Raw genomic sequence first — 20,235 nt, forward strand, 5'->3', positions numbered from 1 at the left:
CATAACTCATGTTTAAATTTAATATATTATTGTTGGACATATATAGATTGGTTTGAGTTGTTTTTTTAGCTAATAGGTCGGATAAATTGAATCACTTCAGAACTATTAACCGAATAAAAACAATGAAAAAAAGCCTCTGTTTTTTATTTCGTTTTAGGCATTCAAAATTGTTGGGCCGCCACTGCTTCTACTTGTGATCTGCCTAGAAAATATAAAGTTGCGATGGATGGACATGGCATATTGTTATGCATACACAAGGTGGCAATGTAGTGGCCAGGTTTTATACCGCTTCTTGGCTATTGTACGGACAATGAAGTCAGTAGAAACAAGCTAGGATGATGTTAGTAGGAGAAAGATGAAAAGATTGCTAAATGACACTTTAAATAACTTCGAATCACAATGCTGAAAGTTGAAAGATTACTTTTCTACATTTTATGAAGGAAATACCAGCTCCAATTTATTCCAAAAAAAGACATTAAAGAAAACAAGATAGTGGGGGTAGTGGGAGGATGTAACTTCTTCTCCATGTCTAAAGGCACACAAGTTACTTACAAATTATAGAAGTTTGTATTGTAAGAGAAACCATTAAAATCGAGGGCTTGCCGAAACTAGGAGACTTGACTTCCTATGGATTGTGATACCAAATGCTTTGGTCATGTCCAAATCCTCATTTTTTATTCCATTTGGCAACGCCATATCAAACTTATAAACGACGTTTGCTAATGCGAGCTCCATAATAGGTACACTAAATTGAATACCAGGGCATGTTCTACGGCCAGCACCGAATGGAATCCATTCAAACTGCAACCCTTGACAGTTAAGAGAATTGTTCAAGAACCTCTCAGGCCTGAACTCATTTGGTTCTTCCCACAAGGAAGGATCTCTTCCTATCGCCCAAGCATTGATAATCACTTGTGTGCCTGCTGCGATATCATACCCCATTAGTTTTACATCTTGCATTGATTTTCGGGGAAGAAGAAGTGGGAATGGAGCACGCAATCGCAATGCCTCTTTTATGACAGCTTTGAGATAGGGAATTTTTTCCAATTCCTCCTCGGAAATCATGGATCTTCCTTGTCCTATTACTGTTACTTCATGTTGGAGCTTTTTCATTACTCTTGGGTTTCTTATTAGCTCACTCATTATCCACTCTAGACTTGTTTGCGTAGTCTCAGTTCCAGCTGCGAACGCCTCCTACAAAAGGAACACAGTACGAAGTTTCAAGATTACAATTGCTTCTTGAATGCATATTTTGAAACTTCAACTTGAAAGCTTAAATCTAATATATCTTTTTTCCTTTACAAAACAAATGATTCAATAACAAAATAATGAAATATCACATTTTATCCCTATTAAATTATGCCTGGTAAATGATTGGGCATGTGTAAAACTTGGTGCAATACCAACTTGAAGGACCCGAATGAATAATACGAAAAGTATAAGGGTGGTATGGAAGATCTCAAGGGGCGGTTTGGTGGAGATCCAAAGTTCAGAGACCAAGTTGAATAACTTGGTGCCATAATTATATTTTATTTATTATTAAATAAATTTGAAGTCTAGTATGTTTATGTTCATAGTTTGAGTAGGATTATAATTGTGGGTGCTATATAAACCCATCATTAGTTTTCTTTTGTTAGAGTAGAGAAAGGTAGAAAGTATTTTATTCTTGTTTTCTTTTGTTTTCTTGAACCATGGACATTCTGTTTACTTTTTTTTTAAATGTAAATCTACATTAGAAACCTAGAAGAAGAATGCCGATACGTTTTTTATTTTTGTTTTCATAGTGTATTTGGTCCTTAAGAAAAATATACAAATTCGCTAGTCTATAGGATGAAGTAATTAATACCATTCAAAAGATTGTTACATGAATTAGAAAAAAGGCGTGATCACCAAGAAAATTATTAAAGAAAACAACTTTTGAAAAATTACTATTGAACTAGAACAAGACGTGGTAATTTACAGCATCATTATAATTTAGTCTAGCACCTCACTTTAGTGAAGGAGAAGACCTTGGTGAACATATCACCTTGATACAGGAGATAACGTTGGTGTGACATATCTCTTTGATGTGATTACCTTTGCGGGACAGATCCGACAAATTAAGGGAGTGTACACACATGTTTTGCTATGATTTGCTGAATTAACTGGTAATTTAAAGAAAAATCTGAATTCATATTAGTTTTTTATTAATATTATTGACGTTTACACCGGGACAATTACAGACTAACGGCAGATAGACGGGCAACAAGCCGCGCCGCTACCCCCTTCTGAATAGCAAACCCTACCCTACTAAACACAACGTTCCCTTTAGCATGGGCGGAGTTACTGCTGACCACCTGCTGAACCCGCTTAAGGAACTGGACCGCGTCAGGGCCGAGAGCACCAAAGGTGTCAAAAGCAAACGGTATGAACACGTGCTGATTCTCAAGGCAAGCTTTCTCGTGCTTAGCTACTTTACCCGCCTCTGCCTTGTTTATCGCATGACCCACCACAAACCCATGGTCCCGTAGCCCAACGAGGGGGGACACACCTGTCAAATCAACGCACTCGTGCTTCCCTTTTTCCCATCCAAAAACAAGAATGTCAGCGGGTCGTAGGGTTGATCTCCCATCTAAAGGGTCGGTTAAGAAGTTCACCGGGGCTTCCTTTTTTGCCGAGATCCCGGCCCGCTTAAGGACGTCGTAAAGCACATCTCGAACTAGATCATGTCGATATTTAAAGCCTGGTAATTCTTTGCAATGGACTGCATGCTCCCCAAAAGAATCCAAACAAGCCTTTCGGCATACGGGACACGGGTCATCCACCGGGAAAAGGGGTACCATCAACCGGTATTTGAGGATGGCCCGATATTCCACTGGCGACATACATTGCCCTAAACCTTCAATGGGAACAACTGACAGGAAATCCTGAGCGTGAGGGGCACGTAAACACTCAAACACGGCTCGCTGTCGCGGGGACAAAGCGAACTTCTCTTCAACTGTCTTGACGATTTCACCATATAAGGCATTCGCCAAAATTTTCTGGGCTTTAGGAGGGGCGGTGTCTTTAAAGTCGAAACCGCCAAGATCAAGATCAGGAAGAGAATTATGCAGGGTATCCAACGCACCCCTATAATCAGAGTCAAACAACCCACCCCCACACTCCCGTAGGATGTGGTCTTGAAGAACCCAAGATTGGGCCCTTGAAGCCACAAAAGCGTAGGAAGAGGCATCCTCGGCCGAGCAAATCCCAAGACCCCCAAAACGGGTTGGGAGGGAAGCTAACCTCCATTGGAGGTCCCCAAAAAAGGCACCACCACAAACAACAATGTCCTCGATCGCTTTCCGAAGACCCGTGTCAAAAACAGAGACGGCTCCTCCGACATAGGAAGGCTGACACGTCCTAAGCCCAAACAGTAGTTTAGCGACCCCCATACACGAACGAAGCAAGAGGAGTTCACTTTGAGGGTCACAAAGGTCTTTGAGGCATTCCATCAGCTCAACCGCACGTTTTGCTCTTTTGAGGGCCAAGCCACTAATAAACTCCTCGTTTCTACTGACAGCACCACCCAAAAGTTTCACACCATGCACCGGCATACCAATCTCCCGCGAAAATAAACCCTCTTGAGTCTTCGCCCCATCACATGTAGGCCAAAAAACTTCAGTTTTTTTTATGTTGAGAAGGAGGCCCAAATAGGGGCCCTCCACTCTGATGATGTCTAAAGCCTTGGCAACCTGAGTAGCGTCTCCAATAAGGGTCCCATCATCCAGGTACCAGGCGTGAAAAAGAAGCTTACAGCGATCTCTGATCCGGTGGACAAGGGGGTGTAAAACAAGGGAAAACAGGAGAGGCCCTAAGGGATCCCCTTGCTGAACCCCTGTGGAAGACCAAATATTATCATTTCCCACATAAAGCCTAGCTGGTTGCCCGTATAAAAAATCAACCCAAGCAGAGATGGATGGACACATTTTCCTTACCTCATTTAAAAGAGCAGTTCTATCCACAAGGTTAAAGGCATTCAAAAAATCGACGGTAAGCATAGCCAACGACCCGTCTCGGTGGTGCGCATTTACAAATCTATTTGCACTATGAAGAACTGCCTCAGCCCCGTTTGGAACCCCTACCCCAAACTGAAAGTCGCCAAGGTATTTGGCCATATCCTTCCCCACCCCCTTCATAGCCACCTTGGAGACTACTCTCCTCCAGATTGAACCCACTGCAATAGGTCTAATACCATTATCGGGCTTGAGAAGAGGCGTAAGGGGAGCAGATGCAACGAACCCCGCCAAACTCCTAGGGCACCCACCCCTCAAACATAAGTTAACCATAGCTGCAGTCGCCCTAAGCAGACTAGCCGCAATCACAGACCCTTCCCCACAAAGGGCGTCCACAAGGTGTTGAGCCCTCAAACCATCTCTCCCACACTACGTCCCTTTAGGGAAATATTTGATGCACACCAGTACACTGTCAGTCTCTGCTACAAGGGGAGGCTCTGCTGGTAAGAAAGCGGGCATGGTAGGGGGGGCATACACGGGTGTTTATCCTCGAGAGCCTTCAAAGTTTTCTTATTAAGTGGTGTGACCCCAGAAGAACATAGAACCTTAACTGCAACGGTAAAATGACCATCGACAACCTTACGTAAACATTGCTTGACGTTAGAACCCCTATCCTCGCTTTTTTTATCAGACCCTTTTTTAAAACCGTTTGGGCCCTCCATCGCAGGTTGAACAAACAAAGACTGAATGAGAGTGCCAAACCCCTCACGATCACCCCATTGGGCTAGCGCCCGCTGTATAATGAGGCATTGACCGGTTTTCCTGTTGCCCGACCTCTTATCCTGGCGGCTGACTGGCGTAAACACACGCAGCGTACACCGAGGTAAAAGTAGCAAACGAATCCACGCATCAACCGAATCAGGCATAGCCACCACGTTGTCCAAAGCTGTGGTCAAGGCTTGGGCAAACGCCATGAGACAACTAAAAGGGATGCTCTTAACAGTTTTAATAGGAAGAGAAAAAACCCGGTCAAGGAGAGCTACATCCACACATGCCTCTCCAGACGAGGAAGCCCCCGTTGTGACACACGGTCTAGGGACTCCCACAATAAAACCCTCCTCATCCCCTTCCCTTGGCATAAACCGAATAACCCGATCTTCATGGTGACACGCCCAACGGAAGGAACGAAGACGCATGCACTCCCAACACAACCATTGTTCAGACAACCTAAGGGCTTCGCAAACAAAGGTAAAAAGATAAGGGTCTTCAGCAATAGCACGCTTCAAAGTATCTTTTCTATCATCCGAACCAAAATGGTGACTTTTAATATGAGGCATAAGCCTTCGGATCCCCTTAGACCCAACAACACCATCGGGGCAACAATGGAACCCCTTAAAGGGGCAAGGCCAAAAACCATTAGACATGGCCAAAAAAAAAACCACCGAATTGAGAACAACTTCAACCGAGACACTTAGACAATGTCTCCACCTCAAAACGAGAAGGAAAAAAAAAACAGAAACAAGAGCTACCCGACGGTTCAAAAGCTTTTTGAACCGAAGCTCATAGAAATACTTACACCGAGCATTTCATCGAACACCTTGTTGTTAATGGTTAATTTGGTTAATGAAATGTAATTATCTATCTATTCTAATAAAAGCCTACCATTTTTGTCATTTGTCAATCCCACAACCCTCCTCACTTTTTTTCAACAAATTTTCATATATGGTTCTTATTTTTTAAGTTCTTTCAATATATGACATTAAAATTATAGGTTTATTCAAACTTAATCTATTACTACATATACTGTAATAAGTATTCTCCATATGAATTGACAATAGATTATTAGTGAATTTTGAAGTGTTAATTAAATTGTTTATTATAGTTTATATCCAAAATAATAAACAATAAACATTCGATTCATAATATTTGGAATGAGAACAATCGATTTGGGCTAAATCATGATAACGTCAGTAGCTTAGCCTTTAATACCTAAAAATACATATGATTTAAAAACTAAAGTTTCCGGGTTGACTTGAAACATAGAATTTGGATCCAAGAACCAACCCGAATTACTTCGGTTCAAGTTGGGGTTAGTATATTCTTGTGTTCGAGTTTCTCAGGTCCGGTTAGTTTGGGTTCAGGTACGGGTTTTCATGGGCTGGGTTTTAGGTTACTGGTAAAAGTGACAGCTTTACTTTTAACGATTATAAATAAGAATCACCACCTTCACTTTATGTAACTTTTAATCTTCTAATATTCTTCTAACTTAGAATAATCACTATTATTTGAACATGGTTTAAATGTTAGTATGTATTTGTCATTTTCATGACAATTACGTTCATATGAAATAAACAAATCATTTTGTTATATCTAAATTTTAGTTTTTATGTTGCTTGATTATACAGTTTTTAATTGTAAATTATAAAGGCAATTAAAAATATGCTATACACAGAATATTAATGACAAAAATTTATCATGATCAATAAATTTCAAATTGCAAATAATCTAGGAATGATTATATCATCATATATGGTTTTTGAGATAATCATGTTTTTTGGATAACATGAGCAAATGTTTTCAAATAACATAATATTAATTGATTAAAAGCTATGATATTTTACATATTATATCGCAAATGTAGTGTAAAACGTAGTTTTTACCTATTTATAACATATTTGTGTAATCTTAGTTATGTAATTTATGTAATTTTAATTTAATTGTAACAGTATTAACAATATATGATCAATTTATTGTCTGTATTTCACTTAATTGCTAAAAAGAAAAAATTTTCAACAATTACCCGTGTAATATACGGGCCTCAAACTAGTTTTATAATAACCAGCTGTACATGACTACATGTTTAGTAATTTACACATCTGTATTTGATTATTTAAGAATTAGGTGTACTTGTTTAATTATTTAAGCATCTTGAAAGTAGCACTAGGATGATAGGATCACCGTCATTAATAAAATAAAGGGAAAATAAAGGATATGTCCCTTTTTACAAAAATAAGCATTGAGTTTTCTTATATATATTTTTTTAAATTCTCGTTTGAGCGAGAATTCTTCACAATTTCTCGCTGATGTGCCACAAACTTTCTTGCTAGGACGAGAATTACTTTTTAAATTGTTTTTTTTTCTAAAATATACTTTATGTTTACCAAACGGTTAAATTTTTTATATGATTTTTCCATTTATAGAGTGTATTATTTACATTATTCAATAATAAAAATGTATTAAGTTTTTATTTGAAATAAATTATTATTTTTTTTTGAAAAATATCTATTCTCGTGCTAGAATGTAATTAAAAATTTTAAATTTTAAAACTTTTAATCATGTTTTCAATTCTAAAACGGTTTTAAAACTTCTTTTTTTAAAATGCTATTTATTTGTTTGTGAAGAAGGTCCTAATTAACTTAGTTAATCATAACTGAAATTTCTTAATATTATAATTTGAATTTTTTTTAATCGATTTATATTTTTGTTAAAGAAAACGAAATAATTTTTGATTTTTTTTTAAATGGCCGATAATTGAAATTTTATTTCTAGTTTTTGTTTAATCATTTTTGCTTTTTTTATAAATGAAAAACAATTAATTTTGAATTCTTTATAATTGGAAGAGAATTCCTTTTTTAATGAACCAGCGAGAAAAAGTCATATTATCTCGTTGACTCGGAGATAATGTATAAAATAATACATATATAATGAAATTAACGTGCTAAACGTGAGAATCAAGTAGAGTAATTATGTAAGTACTCTATGATAACTACTCTATTATGTAATTACATAATTACTCTACTTGTAATTAATTTACTTGATTTTCACGTTTAACACGTTAATTCCATGTGTAGGTTAATGTTATGATTTGTGTAAGTATTTGTTTTTATGATGGTTAATTTAATTTTTTTAATAGTATGAGTATGGTGGTTTTGATTTATGTATTTTTTAAGATTAAATCAAATTAAAAATTAAAGATTAAATTATAGTCATTTGTAACTTAACATTAAATAGTATGAATTACAAAAAGGAGCTCTTAAACCTTTTATTAATATACTTCTGGAATTAAATAATTCAAAATTAAATAGAAACTTTTAATTGGTTAAAATATTTTCTCGCACTTCTCACCCTAAGAATACTTTTGAAATGAACCAAATCATATATATATATGGGAGGGATATTTTGAGAACCATGTTTAGTTTTAAGAACTTAAGAACTCAATTATAGGCCACACATTTAATTAAATGGATTGGAATATGTGGTTGAGATTAAATCTGACAAAAAAGTCAAAGTAGGAGAGAAAATAAATATGTAAGTGGTTACATTAATTTTTACGTCCATTACACATATGTAAAAAGTCGACTCGGTGCGTAAAAAATTATGTAATTTTTTTTACGTGTATGTAACTTACATATATTACGCATGTGTAAAAAAAATTCGAAAAAAAATCGTTACACTGAGTTCTTTCGAGTTCTTAAAACTCAAAGTGAATCTTAATTGAAATCTCCAATATATATATATATATATATATTACTTTTTGATGATAAAATCATTTTTTTTTCTCGCTGACATGGAGAGAATTGACCATGCGGAGGCTTGCTATTGGTTTAATTAATTTGCAAACTTATTTTTTCAATGTTTATTTTGGTAAAAGGTGTTGGTCAATGGGTAAGATCGGTAATTTTCCCTAAAATAAATTGATAATAAAGATGCCTAGTACAATACTAGGTACACCAGAACCATGATGTTTTTCTTACTTTCCGTACGTTTTTTGTTTTTTTTACAAAAAGAAAATGGTTTTAGTTATCGATGATAACACTGCATATCAAAGAAAGATGGAGAAACGAGAAATCATACCAAGATTAGAGCTTTGATGGAATCTCTTTAAAGGGTAAAGCCAGATGTGTCATCCTTTTGCAGATCTAGTAAAATGTCAACGAAGTCTTCTTCTTCGTTGCTTATAGCATCCTTCCCCTTTTTTTTGTTTAAATGTTCCTCAATAATTCTTTCAAGAAACACATCAAATTCTTTAGCTATTTTCTCTGCTTTTCCTACTGAACCAATGACTTTATCTACCCATGATAACCATGGAATATAACTACCAATATTAAAGACACTAAACGTCTCCACAAATACACACAATAATTTTTTGTACTTTGGTCCATCAAGTTTCCTTCCGAGGGCAACCCTGCTAATTATGTTGTTTGTTAGCGAAGAAAATATCGACCCCATATCAACGGTAGTCCCATAACTTTCTTCAAGCACCTGAATCATGTGACCAATCTCGGTTTCTCTCACTTTTTGGTATGACTTAACTCGTGTGGTACTTAGAAGCTTGAGCACCACAAGGCTCTTCAACTGCCTCCAGTATTCCACATAAGCAGCAAATGCTATGCTCTTGGAGTCATAGAGCAGTATGTTGGGCATAACTAAGCTTGGTCGACTACAAAATGAGAGATCATGGGTTTTCATGATCTCTTTGGCTGATTCGGCACAAGATGCTACAAGTGTAGGGATGCTACCAAGGTGAAGGAACATGAGTGGACCGTATTTTTGGGATAATATTTGGAGGTTCTGGTTAGGGTTTGACCCCAATTGGTGGAAGTTTCCGATTATGGGAAGCTTTCGTGGTGATGGTGGTATGTTTTTCCTATTTGTGGAATCAGAGAAAAACCATTTGATAGAAATGCAAATCACTAAAGTGATGCATGAAAACAAAAGGATGTGAGTTTGTAAGGATAAAAACATTTCCATGCTTTTACTCTCTCTAAGTTTGTAGAAATTTTTTTGTACCCAATGTCTCATGGAATCATGTGAATATATAGCAACGGGTTATCACCCGGTATTACAAAGGGAGTTAGTTAACCAAAAGTATCATTACGTCACTATCACATAAGCAGTGTGACAATGTATAGTAGCGGAGCTTTAACTAATCATTTTGTTTTTTATAAATATATGAATTGATTAGTTTGACTGGTTGGATTAACTATGGTCCACGTATGGGTGTTTTCGGGTTGGCTTTTTCGGGTTTCAAAGTTTTAAATTTTGACCCGAAATCCAATCCAAATCTCTCACGAGCTTTTCGGGTTCCGATTTTTTTGAGTTAGGTTCATCGGTTTTCGAGTATCATAGAAAAGAAAAGATAAAAATTAAAACTATAATGCTAATATTAAAACAACGTATTCTTCTTTGTTGATAACATAAATAACCAAATAATAAACCAACATAACCTAATAAACAATTCAAAATAAGAGTAAAACAAACTACAACCATAATCGTATTCAATCGGAAATGATTTGTTTGTTCGATTACGGTTGCTAAGTCATAAACGAAAAACATAAGTTAACAATAAACAGTCGATCCATAATAGGTAGAATGACAACAGTTTATTAGGGCCATATTTTATTAACATTAGTGGTTAAGGCTTAGTCTATTATACCTAAAAATATATTTGCTTGTACGTAAAGCTAAAAGTTTTTTGGGTTTCCTGGGCTGAACCGAAACCATCAGACCCAAGATCTAACCCGAATTACTTTGGCTCGGGTTCAGGCTAGTTTTTTTTTATCGGTTTTGGGTTTCAGTTCAAGTTAGTTCAGATTCGAGTACGAGTTTTTTTGGATCAGGATTCGAGTAAAAGTTTTTTTTGGTTAAGGCTTAGGTTTTTTTCACCAAAGGACTTTACCCTTCCATCCATTGGATAGATAGAGACGGAAGGCAGAGCTTTTGGTTCTTCATGTTGCCAATAGGGTGCAAACGAGTCGAGCCGATCCCGAGCTCGACTAGGCTCGATCTCGGCTCGTTTAACTTACACTGAGCTCGAGCTCGGATCGTTTTGAGCTCTACTTTCAAAGCTCGAGCTCGGATCGTGAATGGATTTTGAAGCTTGGGCTCGGGTCGCTTACTTTTTATCAATTATTTTTATATAATTATAATTATTATATATATTTTTTTCTATTATAACTTTGTGTATATACATATTATTTAGTTATTTTTATTTATTTTTTCATAACATTATATGTATTTATTAATAATTGTTACATATATATTTTAAAAAATTATATAAACGGCAGGCTCATTTAGGCTTGCGAGCCGCTCGAGCTCGATAAGTGAAGCTCGGGCTCGGGCTCGTTTATTAAACAAGCATAATTTTAGGCTCGAGCTCGGGCTCGGGCTCGATTAAGCTAGGCTCAAAGAGCTTTTTAAGGGGTCGATCTCGAGTAACTCGCGAGCAGCTCGGCTCATTTGCACCCTTAGTTGCCAAAGAGTTGAACAAGGAAAGTAGATGGCGAGTGCCCGATCGAGTTGATCGGGTTATGTAGAAACAAGGTTCAAGTCTACCGGTCTATTAGGATGCCTCAGCTACATACATCACTACACTTCCACTTGACACCTATTGTAATGATAAACTAATAATCATCTAAGGCATAAAATATTACCTTTAACAATTTGCATCTAGTATTTTTAAACTAAACAGCTAGAAAGATTCCATCTTTTAAAAAACTATGAATATTAACCATTTATTAACCAATTATAAAAAAAATTTCATTAATAAACGTAATTTATCATCGTATGTGTCAATCTCCGCCCTCAAATTAAAAGTTTAAAACTTAATTGTTTAATTAAGATCACTATTATTAACCTAATTGTAGGTAGGCAACAAGTGTCACAATTCACATTAAAATCAAATGGGATTAAGCGTTGAAGATGCGGAATCGGTTGAGGGAAATGCGCATACTTCAACAACTGGTATTTGTCAAGAGAGAAAGCAAGTATGTTTATAGTGAAATAAATGTGCATGCTTCAACAACTGATATTTGTCAAGAGAGAAAGCAAGTATGTTTATAGTGAAATAATCTTATTGGCATTTATTCATTGATTCGATCGTAGCACCAAATGATCATGTGCCAGCTTCTTAAATTATTTTAGCGGCGAATTTATTTTATTGTATAAATATGAACCCAAAACCTCTCAAGCTCTTTAAAACTCTCGACCCAAAATGTTTACGGTCTTTGTCAATTGATCACCAACTCATATAAAGTTCTAAATTAATTAATCAAAGATTATTTTTTTTTTAATCTACTTTAAACAAGGCGGCTGGCTCCATCTTAGATATTTAATGAAAACAATTGTTTGAATATTGTATTCACAGAAAAATGTTTACTGTTCAGATCTAAATGCAAACAATTATTTGATTGTTTTTTTACCAACAATTATTATATAATACCACTACAAACTTTGGTGCCGCTAAGTGTCGATTGAGTCATTTGGTGGCACCGTATTAACCGTAGATTATTTTTTTTCTTTTTCTTGTTTTATTTCCGGTAACATGACAAATATAACATAAACCGAACAAATTCGTACAGACTCACTGCATTATGTTTTGAGTTGGGTAGCGTAACCAATGTGATGAAAATAAGCCAAATTTGCGTAGACTCGGGGCCGGCTCCGAGAAAGAAAAAAAAATTAGGCCGAAGTATTTTATGTGATGAAATTTTTTTTGGGTCTTAAATAAAAGAAGTATTTTGTTGTTTTTATCAATTTGATTTTATGTGAGTTTATTTGGTTATAATTAGGCTGTGTAAAAAACTTTTGTATAAAAATATGATTATATATGCCTCAAATGAGAGTTAAAACCCACATCCTTTGGGTTGGGAGTAAGACCCCTTTGCCACCAGACCAAACTAATGGTTATGCAATTGAGTTTAAAAACTAAATATACATATTGTTTTAATAAATATGCATATAATTTATAGACGGGCCTGTGGCCCGTCGACCAACCGGCCACAGACCTTATGGCCGCCTTGCGTAGACTCGCCACCTCAACTTTCGGGATCGGCAATGCTTGGATCTTCCCAACGCCTGAGTGTTTCCAACTGACACCACAAAATTGATCCACCTCAAATTTTATATGTATTTTGTTTCATTTTTGGTTTAGTTCCGGTATCATAACGCACTTAACCGAAATCGACCGAATTTGCGTCGACTTACTGCCTCAACATCCAGGACCGGTAACGTTTGAGTTTATCATCGCTTGAGTTTTACCAAATTGACATTATCTTTTATAGACATTAGATTTTTATATTGTGCTATTTTTTCCCATCTATTGGCTGTGCATCAACATTAAAAATTTTTCATAAATAAGGTTAAATTATTATTCATTTGATGTTCAATTCATGTGTCTAGTTTCATATTGATGAAAACATTTAATTTTGCATTTCGTTTTCTTGGTTATTATACACACATCGTCAAACAAGTATGTAGTTGTGTAGTAGCTTTCACAAGCTACATATACGTAGCCCGTCGAGTTATATTAGGGCTATCAATTCATGGCATGAAATTGTTAACACGACACGACACATGCTTTAACAGTTTGGGTTTGAGCTTAACATGTTTTGTGTCTTAAACATGTCGCCTTATTTTAAATTCGTGTTCTAACATGTTTAAAGAGCTGTTAACATGTGTAGGTTTTTTAGTTTTAAAAAAATAAATAGATATGCATTCTTAAAGTCATGCTTACATACGGCGTTTCTTTCATATATGTTAGAACCCGACGTTATATTTTTAATGGATGCTATGATTTGCTTCTAGACTTCTATGGGTTTTTTTTTGTTTTAAATATGTTATGGATTATGTATTAAGTAAGACTTTTATGTTTGTTTCAAAAGTTGTTTCATTAAACATGTATTATTAAACTAGCTTTTGAACCCGTGTATTACACGAGATTTGTCAAATGACCGAAATTTAGGTATTTAATCACACGTAATTTAGAGAAATTCTTTTAAATTTATAGATTATTATTATATTATCACACACACTTCAAATGTTTAAATCTTACATTTTCCTAAGATTGAAATAATGTTTTTAGATAACAAAAAAATAATATTGGCGATTAACTAAACATATTAAAGTTGTTTTATATGGTCAATACGAATGTAAGTTAAATAAAGTTTCACAAATTGTAAGTTTATAAATTAGGTATTTATTTGACGAAATTTGAAGTACACACATAACTAAATATCTATTATAAACATAGATCACTAACTATTATACGATAATAATTTGTAAATCATTATGTAACTAATTTAATAATTCACTGTCTAATTTTAAACTTATTATAGATATTCAATAGTTTATATGTTTTTTAAATAAATTATGGTTAAACTTTCTATATCTAATAGTAAAATTAGATGTAACAAGTTAGTAAAAATTAATGTGATTTAAATTACATTTAAATAATACATTTCTTTTGCATATGAGTTATAACTAATGGATCATACCAATTAAACTCATGACCCGTGAATAGCATGCATTAAGAAAAGTAGAGCTCGAAGAAAATTAAAGTTAAGATTGAATGTGGTTATGACATATCATCATTATTATTTTTGTTTATTAGTATATAGGTAGAGTGTGTCTTTAAACAGACCTCTTAACAGGTCTTAACAGGTTATCCTGTTATCAAATAGGTTCACGTTCGTGTTTGAAAATATTAATGACACGATTAATTATCGTGCGTGTTCATGTTTAGTACTATAGATTATCATGTCTTATCGTGTAATATCTGACATGTTATAATAACCCTAAATTATATATATGTAGCATGATATACATAAACGTATACATGTATCTACCACAACTTAAACTTTTAGCTCATTGGTAAATGCGGTTTTTTAGTGAAGAAATATGATTTTTTTTATTGCTACTTATCACGTTTTTTCATTTTTCGATAATGAGTTAGGAGAGAGGGGAGATAATTTATGGTTGTTTACAATTAATGGTGAGGGGTGTTGTTTGGTTTATAATTAAAACAAGTTTTCGTACCCGTGCGTTGCGGCGTGCGGGTTGTAGACTCACGAAAGGGTCATGATGGCAATAGTCAACGCAAGAAGAAGAAAACAACGATAAGTAAATTATATGATGGAGTAACGCTGTCAAATATGTCGAACAAAGTAGATACCTGAATAGTCTTCCCATCTCCATCATGCATTTTCTTTGGTTCCATCGATTGGTTTGTTTAGCGGCATTACCCTAGGAAACCCTCATATGTGAATCCTAGTAATCCACATCTGAAGTGGGACATGAGCGGAAGGGCTTGGCCAGCAAAGATCCATAAGGCAAAATATAGAAATCAATCCATTTATGTAAATAAAATATTAAGCATTTACAAACAAAAATAAATAGAATATATCATTATCACGATTTGTACAAAAGAACGATAGGACCTAGCTATCGAAACAAATTTACGACCCTGAGGTTCAATACTTATAGAAAATGAGACACTATGTCCTGCAAATGCAACTTGTTTTAAATACGGAGTAATATTTAATGAAATGAGTTAATACATATAATGGATTCAGTTACCTAGAGGTGCAAGTATTTGGTTTTCATATGATGTAAGCTCTAAACAATCAACCACACAACAATTCGCCTTCCTACTACTATACACCTTGTGCAAATTTCCTACTACTATACACCTTGTGCAAATTCCTAATTTGGGTGCATCTGCAAGTCTGCAACAACAAAAAACGTGCATCTGTAAACTTCTCCCTTTAGGTCACCCGTAGTGGGCGTAATGTTGGGGCGATTTTTGAGTGATGTGGGCGAGCACGCCGCTTCCACGGGGAAATGTGGGGCGATAGGGGGTGGGAGCAAACCTTTTGTCGCCGGCTTGTGTTGTTTTGTTATTAATATATTGTGTTTGTGAGAGAAGGATATATATATATATATATATATATATATATATATATATATATATATATATATATATAGGTCTACAACACCATTATACCCCAAAAACAAAAACCTATCTTTTGCTGACTGGACGTCACACGGTGCAAAACGCCTCATTTTATAACCCTCCACTATATATAGCCTTATAACATCACCAATAGCAAAATTTTTAATGATGTTTTTGTATGCGTTCATGGTATTTAGACCCATCAAAAGTGCAATCTCTTTCCTTCTTTCTCATTCCTCTTCACTCACAAACAAAGTTCTAAAACCATCTTCAATAGAAAGTGTTTTTGGATGCCAAATGGCCTCACAAAAAATCCATCTCTCCTTTATTCTCTCTCATCTCACTCACCTCACATATGCATTCTTAGGCCATATGTACTAGGTGAAAATTTTGGGCGAAAATCGACGACTTGGGGCGATAAGGGGGGGGGGGGGGGGGGGGGCGAACTATTTCTCTCCAGTGTGTTGTGTCATTATCATTATTATATTATTATATTGTGTTTGTGTGATATATATGTGTGTGTGTGTATAGGGCTACAATACTGTAAGGCCTCGTTACCGATAGCCCTACTTTGGTGTTGGATTTACTCATAAACACAGTTTTACAAATCAGAGTTAATTAAAACTTTACGTGTAATATAAAACTTCAACCATAGTATCTTACATAACCTCCAAATCTTGTCTTATAAAACATTCATAGTCATTTAAACAAAACATAGTCTTTAAAACATCACAACATTTCTTCGAGATGCCAGTATCTTTGATTCCATGCCATGTGTTTTCAATCACGCGAGCTGCCTCAACCTATTTGCCTGCGTGCATACTAAAAGTCAGCTACGCTGAATAAGTTCTAGTTAATCACATAACTTACTTTACATACACATATACGTGCCCGTAGGTACGCATTACATACTTAACATGTCCCTCGTTCTTTCATATACATTCATAACTAGCCTTACGTTATAAAGAGTATTCGCCCTACATACCTCGGATATTATTAGGGTCCTGTACCCTCCATCCTCGGATATTATTAGGGTCCGGTCACCCTTCATCCTCAGATATTATTAGGGTCCGGTACCCTCCATCCTCGGATATTATTAGGGTCCGCTAACCTCCATCCTCGGATATTATTAGGGTCCGGTCACCTTCCATCCTCAGATTTTATTAGGGTCCGGTACTCTTTCTTCCCTACCTCCTTAACATACTTTCTATATACATAATCGTAAGTTTCGCACATACATACATCATTCATTCTTCATCTTACAACAAACATATAACATCAACCATTTCCTGGCAGTACATGCAATTCCGAAGATCGTTCATGTACTGGCAAGAAACCATTCATACATTTCACATAATACATATATGGCATACACTTATCACTTAGGATAAGTGTATTAACTAATCACATCGAGTATGCACACAGCCCCGAAAACATAACAAGGAATGGGACTAGAAACTCACCTGAATACGGTTACGTTCACCGTTTATGGTAATTCCTTTCTTGAGTTGTGCACGACTAACTGTATAACAATTACACGTATCAATTAACTATCACTACTCATATCGTCTTTCTAGTCTTAATTATTACCCTCAACGAACGGGGGTCCGGGGGCAGCGCCCCTGGCAGCGGGGTCTAGGGGCGGCAGCCCCTAGCAGGGTCCAAGGGGCAGAGCCCCTGGCTGGGGTCGAGCTAACTTAGAGTTCGTATCATTATTAAATTTGCTAACTTAAAAAGTTCAAGGGTTTCTTTGTAATTAAATCATTCTTTTCTAAGTCCAGGGACTGTTCTGTCATTTATTAAACTTCTAATTCGTTATTCAGTCCTTAACGAATGGGAGTTCATAGCGAATTAACTATTATAACGAATCTGGCTTTGAACGAATCAAGCATTATAACGAACTGGTCCTGATGACGAATTGGACCCTTTCACGAACTGGTCCATATAGCGAATTGGACCTTAACGAACTGATCCTTATACGAACTGGTCATAACGAATCAAAGGTAATTCGTTACCCCTTTCCCATAACGAATCAAATCAGAGACGAACTAAAGCTAGTTCGTCAAGCTCCCTTATGCGAATTAACTAACGAATCACCCTTCAATTCGTTAAGTTCCCATAACGAACTAGGGTTAGGTCAGGGAATGTCAGAACATTCCCTGAAATTCTCTACCTCGTATTAACTTTTCCGGCGCCACCACCGGGAAAGCCGCTGAAAAACCGCGAACACGTCGGAAAAAACGAGTTTTAACTCGTTTTTCACCGTTTTTTGTCCCGTTCGATCCAGATCTGAGCTAGGGTGACCCCTAAGCTCATCATAGGTTCGGTTTACACCCGATTCCACCTGGATCTCGTGACTTAAACGGTTTTACGGTGTCGGCTCGTCGTTTCGTGACTATATCTAACGGTTAAGCTCATACAATATTAAACTATCATTACCTCGGGTCGGTGCTCGGATTCTTTCTTGGTTTCGGCTAGAGAAGGAGAGAACTAGAGAGAAAGCTTAAGTGCATGTTTTGGGTGGTGTATGGAATATGTGCGAATGAGGATTAAATGGAGATTAAGGGTTTATATATTTATGGATCATGGGCTTAAGCCCATGGTCTTTCCTTCTTTCTTTCCTAACCCAAGTCCATAACCCATATTCATTTACCCAACACTAGCCAAACTCGTATTCTATTTATCTAAACCGATAACGACCCACTATAAAATAAAGAAATTTATTTTATTATTATAACCAAAAGTAGGATGTTACAAATACCATTACACCCTTAAAATAAAACTCATCATTTGCTAACTGGACACCACATGACACAAAACGCCCTATTTTGTAACCATTTATTACACATAGCCTTAGTGCATTCTTCACCAAGAATCTTACCTCACTCTCTTTCCTCCACATCATACCATTACTCATCCACATAATCTCTTTTTCCTCAGAAACACCTCAAGAATCTCTTATTGTGGATGCTCTAAGAGATTTTTCACCAAGAATTATGTCGTAACCTCTCTCCTCCATCTCACCACCTCTCTCTTCCACCTCACATTCTCTCTATTCTAAAAACACATAAGAATCTCCTGTTGAAGATGGTTTTAGTACATGTATCCGTCAAATATTTCTTTTATATGATTTACGTCTTCATGGTTTCATTATACAAACAATGAATTGTTTAGATTGTATTATCAACATTGCAGATTCGCATCTGTCTTCATCCATCAGAATACGAATTACCTAGATTTTATAATTTCATCCAATGCGTCGTTGTCCATGATACGCATTACGAACCACGCGCTACATCATTATGGAAATGATACTATAAACTATATAGATTTATTTTCATTTCATTTGTCTTTATTGTCCATGATATACGTTATGAATTTTTCTTAGTTTTAATTGTTTATTGTAGGAACTTCGATACTTCAAACGTGCATTATTGTATTTCAGGTCACGGGCGTTAAAGTACATAATTTAGACTTGCTGATGCATGTATTGAAGACCCGGGATGTCCAGCACACAAAACGAGAAGTATTCATGAAGTTTGCTGGTGAAAAGGCCCATCGCAATACGCGATGGGGTTGCTTGAGGACCCATCGCGTATCGCGATGGGATGTTAATGAGATGTTGACTTTATGGTCTATCGTAATACGCGATGGACCAGTGAAGACCCCATCGCGTATCGTGATGGGGAGTGCAGATGGGATAGTTAGAGTTTTATTGTTATTTTCACCATTGACGACCCTAACTCGTTTTTAATCAAGCAAGGCGATTTCCAGAGGTTAGAGAAGGCGATTCCACATTTCCAGTTCGTACCGAGACCAAATACATGCTCCATTTCATCATTATTGAAGATTCGATGATGTCGAGGCTCGACTAATCTCCTAGAATCTCACCCGGGAATGTATAGTTTGTCTTGAAAGTCTTTAAATAAAATACATGCAGCGAAAAAGTAAACAATTTAAAGTTCAAGGTTTAAAATGTAACTATTTAAGAGTTTATAATAATACCCCTTTAAAATGTAAGTTTGCTTGAAACCGGGTTAAAGTATCTAACATTTATATTTACTTAACCTATGTTAAGTAATAATGTAGGCGAAAATGCAAGAATGCAAGTTCCTTCGGAATAAAGATACTAAAATGGGTCTTTAACGAATGTTCGGGTTGTTGGTTCGGGTCTTGATAATTAGTTAAACCCAAAGTCAACTTTCCAAAATATTAAATGTTATGAAATAACTCATAAAAATCAAGTAAGATTTAACCAAGTATGTAGTTCTATTATTTTAGAACTAACAACGCACGTTAAGTGAGTGTTCGGTTGTGTCGGTCCAAACTATGTTATGAGATCAAGTTGGATCCAACATTTCCAAGTACTTAAGAAAATAATTAAAATCAGTTTGTAAACTATTTTTAAAGAATATACAAGTCTTGATAGCTAAAAACACATTTGTGTGTCTTAAGTGAGTAAAAATCAGGCTGGTTCGGTTTCCATCTCACAATACGTTCCTTGATAGTTTCCACATGTCCAAATAACCA

General features: G+C 35.9%; 1 pseudogene across 1 annotated transcript; it reads right to left on the minus strand.

Moving 5' to 3' along the window:
* Positions 1-392: 392 nt before the first annotated feature.
* LOC143554207 (cytochrome P450 Tp4149-like) lies at positions 393-9,739 on the minus strand (annotated as a pseudogene). Its single transcript, XR_013138960.1, has 2 exons — positions 8,829-9,739; positions 393-1,194 (listed from the first exon to the last, which is right to left on the minus strand). The product of XR_013138960.1 is annotated as a cytochrome P450 Tp4149-like (transcript).
* Positions 9,740-20,235: the final 10,496 nt, after the last annotated feature.

Source organism: Bidens hawaiensis, unplaced genomic scaffold, assembly GCF_021521415.1.
Source record: "Bidens hawaiensis isolate Kalapana, Puna unplaced genomic scaffold, B.hawaiensis_p1.1 tig00017565_1, whole genome shotgun sequence".
In the NCBI taxonomy this organism is placed as follows: Eukaryota; Viridiplantae; Streptophyta; class Magnoliopsida; order Asterales; family Asteraceae; genus Bidens; species Bidens hawaiensis.